Here is a 5,775-nt window from a genome sequence, read left to right as displayed (position 1 = left end):
TTTATTATTTATTCATTTACTTATTCGTTTATTTATTATTTATTTTATTTATTCATTTACTTATTTATTTATTTATTTATTATTTATTCATTCTTTATTTATTCGTTATTAATTTATTAATTAGTTTATTAAATAATAATAATAATAATAATAATAATAATAATAATAATAATAATAATAATAATAATAATAATAATAATAATAATAATAATAATAATAATAATAATAATAATAATAATAATGGAACCTTAGTTATCCATATGCCATATATATACCACAACATCTGGTGATAGGTTAGAATAGAAAGAACCTAGTGTAACATAGCAGCATAGCAGCTGCCTTATTCTAGCCTTAGTTCCAGCTACTCTATTTCTTCCGTGGTTCTAACAACAATACAACCATTCAGCCTTGGTTTCTAACGACAATACAACCATATAGCAGTACACTAGAGCAGTTATATTGGTCTTAATCCCATCGATTGATACAATTTTGTTTGAATAAAAAGAAGAGAGCCTATGTTCCTAATTCCATTAATTTAATATACTTTCCCAATTACATCAATACATGGCATGTGTTCTTTTTATTTTAATTTTTTTTGTAATGATAAATCCGCTTATTAATTATGTTTATTTATTTATTTATTTTGGAATACTAATTAATGAAAGTTGTTTATTAGTTTTTGCAAAACCTTAAAATACATGTTTGTAACAATAAAATGAACAATTGTATGTAAATAATATTATTATTGTATTATTTGGATGTTGTCCAGAAGTGTTAATTAATTGGAAAATTTCCTATTTATCTATATACATAGTTTAAATTTTATTTCAAAATATAAGTTGAAAATTATAATTTTTATAGTGATGAACTATTTAAAAATGTGTTTTTGATGATTAAAATATGAATGAATTTTTAGAAGTCTTAAAGATTTTAAAAATATCTGTGATTTATTTTATTTGTATTGTATTTAGAAACGTAATTTATCTTAGTTGTTTTTATTTAGACTTGAATTATTGAAAACTAATTTAAAGAAAATTTGGAATTCTCAATGAATTATTTTTGGGTGCTAAATGGTTAGTGATATTTTTTAATAATAATTTAAGTTTACAAATTAAATTTTAGAAGGATGTGTAACCTTGAAAGTGGTTTTTGCACTACCTGATTCAATTTGGTTTGGTAATGTATTATATCTTCTAGTAAATAATTATTTATCTTATCTTCTACTTGGAAAATCTATATATGCTTCCATTTGTTGTAACTTTTAAGTGATGGTTAACTCAAAAGAAAATTTAATCGTGATCAATTTGGAGCAGTTAGACCTCTATGAGAATATGTTTCATTTTTTGAATCATCGTTTGAGTTATGAGATGAACGTAAAATATTGGTGCTAATTTTTGGATTAGTTATTTGAATGTGTATATGATTATGTAAATATTAAATTGTCTGTGCTTCAAGTGTTCTAATTGTTGGGAATTGGTGTATAGAGTTAGAGTAGTCGAGAGCATCTAAAAGTGAAACAGTTCTATATTTCTTCAATCGGATTATTGATTATATATTGATACTAGTGTCATTTCCTTGTTGTTGTAACTAGTTGTAAATTACCAATAAATTATTGTCAATGTGTAATTAAGTGAGTTTTTAACTTGAAGTAAGGAGTAGGAGTTGTGGCGCCGCCTTCGCACTCTTGAACCACGTTAAAGATACTTTTAATTATCCATATTAGAAATTGAATGACTGTGGTTATAGTTCCTTAAGTAGTTGACTACATGAGTAGGAGGGACTAGCTACCCCGATGACTCATCGTCAATAAAACAGAAAACGATAACTCATTATTTTGTTAGAAGTACCTTTTAATTTTATTTTTAAATAGTTAAAAAACATGTTCGTCGTTTATATCAATTGAATGAATTTAATTATTAAATACATGTTATTAGGAAATAGTATCTCTATATTAGTTTTTTTTTCTCCTTGATTATATACAGCGCATGTTTTTATAGAGTAATTGATTGTAAATCTACTATAATATTATTAAGTTGTTAGATGTATTTAATATTTTAAAAATAGCTCTCTTTGTCAGACCTAAGTTAACTTTGTTGAATGTTTGATGATAGGATTTAGGCTTTATTTTAAGGAGTAAAACTAGTAATATTTGGTTTGAAAGAACTAGTTGAAATTGACAACGTACTTGGAATGTGTTTCATTAATTAATCAAACTAAATGAACTACGTTATTATTTGCAAAATCTATATGTTATGTTATGTTTTATATGTAAATTACAGTGACTAACTCTATGGTATTTTATTTCGTAATGGATGATAAATGTGATATCTTATTTCATAATTGAATGATAAATGTTGTGTTTAATTAATTTATTTTGTCATGTTATTCTATCATGCTAATATAGTTGATTTTTTACATGTTGTGCTTAATTGGAGATTGAATGTCTAAAATATGGTTATAGACTAAGTTTGAATCTTGAGGGTGGTAAGTTGGATATTAGTTCACTCATCGAAAATTTTGAGGACGAAATTCTTTAACAAGGGGAGAATTGTAACACCCCAAATTTTATAATAAACTATTTTATTAATTAAATAGAATTTTAAATAATTAATTTGATGATTAATATTATTTTAGAATATATGTTGATAAATTTTGTGGCTAATTTTGGTTATATGAATGCTTTTTGTGATGTGCTAGTTTGATACATGTTATATTAAGTAGCGATATAAATAATAAATATTTTATTTTATAATTTTATATGTTTTTCTAAAAATAATAGTATTTTAGTGTAATATTTTAAAGAATAAGATTTTATGCAATTTTAAGTGTATATGTGAGTTCGTAATTAATGTGATATTTTCTTGTATGTTTGATTATTTGTAAAGTGTGCACATATTTATATTTTAATTATTTCTAAGTATCTCTTATTTTAATTATTTACTTTATAAATAATTATCTTTAGATATTAGTAATGGTGTGATTGAGTTTCTTTATTTTTAAATAATTGTTATGGTATGCTGATTTTATATATATTTATTATGATTTAGTAATTAATATAAAATATTGATGTTATATTTATTTATTTTATAATTTTGACTATTTTCTAATATGATGATATTATTATAATGTGAGTATTTTGAGAAATAAATATGATTGTAGAGATTATTTTGAATGTGAGAGTTTTAATTATTAGTAATATGTTTTTTTATATTGATTATTTTAATTACTCTAATTTAGCATATATTACTTATGAAATATTAGTAATGTTTTGAAAATTTAAAAATGTTTGGAAGAGTATTAAAAAACTGAGATTAAGTAACAATTAATTTTGTTTTAGCAAAATAAAAATAATAATAGTAAAACATAAATTAAATAAAGGACAAATGGGCTTGACCCATTTATGTTAACCCTAATTATGTTAATAAAATAAAAATAAGAAAAGTAAGAAAGGAGTTGTAGCAGCCGTATAAGCAAAGAGTAAACCCATCAACAAGCCTATTGTATGGCACCGACGATCAATAACTATTCCAGAAAATTTTCTCCGTTCTCGTCCAAATTTCAGTATGTTGTTTTATCCATTTAGATAGTCAAATAAACATACTTCCTCATATTTTTAACCATTACAATTTCTCTCTAAAATACCCGACTTATCCGTTTGTAGAATTCGTTATTTTGCACCGTTCTCCTTCACCGTAAGCCCGATTTGAGTGAAACCAACGTCAAAACGACCGTGTGAAAAGTGGCTATATTTTCCACTAATCGGTTTTCTGATTTATGGTAATTTTACTTGACCGAATTTCGAATTTAGTTTTTAAAGTATGTTCTCATACTTTATTTTTAACGTTTACCCATAAACTGTCGAGTTAGATCGATTGAAAGACAAAGAGTCAATGAACAAAGGCTGTTTGCTCGTGGAATCATAGTCGTGTATGAAAGCGTCGAAATAAGGTAAGGGGTGAGAGAACGTTTGAATTCATGAGTATAATATATTGTGAGATGAACGGGAAAACCTTATTTCCGAATGATTCATCTGGGGATCGCTACGTACGGCAGTAGCCCTTTGAGTGATAAATTAATTAATATGCGAAATAGAAATTGTGAGATTAAAATATGGAATAGAAATACTTATAAGGTGTTGATTGATTCGTTAAATCTGTGGTATTTAATATTATTGTGATATTTGATTTAATTTCGTTAAATGTTGGGCATTTGATATTATTGTGATATTTGATTTAATTTCGTTAAATGTGTGACATTTGATATTATTGTGATGTTTGATGTATTATCGTTAAATGTGTGATATTTCATATTATTGTGATATTGGATGTCAAATGAATTTTATGAATATGTTTGATTACACATGTTTAGGTGATGTGATAATAAAAGGTGGATGCATTTTGATAAGTTTTATGTGATTATGATGATGTATAATTAATAATAATGATGTTATAAATTTGTGATAAGTCTATGTGATGATGTATGATTGATGAGATTGATGTTATAAGATTGTGATGAGTATATGTGATGACGTGTGATTAATGATAGTGATGTTATAAATTGTGATGAGAATAGTGATTCCAATTTGTGTTTGAGATGAAGGTCTTAATGGAGTACCGTAGGCCAACGAGGGGAGAAAATAAATATTGAGAATTTTTGAAGTGGAGATTATTTTGTCATCATATAGGTAGGGCCTGACAAGCCTAGTTATTTCGGGGAAGTACAACTGAATGAGCCTGATCGTGGCGGTCTACTGTTGAGCCTTAAGGCAAGACTGTTAGACCTTGGAGGTATTCGGGTGGGGAATTCCTAGATGACTTGGAGGTAGCACCCCAAATGTCGGGAGCTACCACGCAACACACGTTTACCTCGACTGTTGCGTATATGTGTCTCGGGTTGAGTTGAGGGGATCTATGAGGACATGACCAATTGGAATTGTCCGTCCACTAGGATGGTGGCATCGTATCAAGCCTCCTAACCAAGTACTTCAGAGTTAGAATGGTACCACATTGTGAAGTAGAGTCTAAGCTCATGCATAGCATTGCATTTCCTTGTGATTGTTTCGTTGTGATTGATGTGTTTCAAAAGTAATAATAATTACTCTTAGATGATTTGATGCATATTATAATGAGATGATTATTTTACTTGAGTGAATTTGATGTTATAATATGATATTATTTACTTAAATATTTTGATATATCGTAATGTGATTATGATACGGTCTATTATGATTGTTGCGTGTTCTTCTTACTTATGTTATACTATTAACATGATTTCGAAACTCACCTCCTTCGTTGGTTGTGTTTGACTGGCTTGGCCCTGCATTTGCGAAATCACAGTTGTTATAGGTTAATGAGTCTTGAAGTTCATGTTTGGGAGGAACCCCGCTCTAATAGGTGATACCGGGAATAAGGGTTGTAATTGGTATTTTACTTATTTATTTTGAAACGACTTTTGTATGAAAACCATATAAGTACTAGTAAGTTTTTAGAATTAAATCAAGTAATGATACTTAAATCAAGCTTATTGAGATTGCACTATGGAGTAAAGAAGTTTAGAGTGTTCCTTTTGATTTTTGAGAAACGTGATATCCTAAATTAAAAATTAAAGTTTTTATTTTCTTGAAAACATATTTTTATTTATTCGCTGCAAAAACTTTGTAGAAATATGATATTAATTATTATATATATTATTTTTGGGGTTTAGGGTATCACATTAGTGGTATCAGAGCTCAATTGGTAGTGGGATCTTTGAGGAGGCGGTACTTATCCCTAGGTA

Source organism: Cicer arietinum, chromosome 2 (assembly GCF_000331145.2).
Source record: "Cicer arietinum cultivar CDC Frontier isolate Library 1 chromosome 2, Cicar.CDCFrontier_v2.0, whole genome shotgun sequence".
In the NCBI taxonomy this organism is placed as follows: domain Eukaryota; kingdom Viridiplantae; phylum Streptophyta; class Magnoliopsida; order Fabales; family Fabaceae; genus Cicer; species Cicer arietinum.
The sequence above is the reverse complement of the archived record's forward strand: the minus strand, read 5'-3'. Positions refer to the sequence as shown.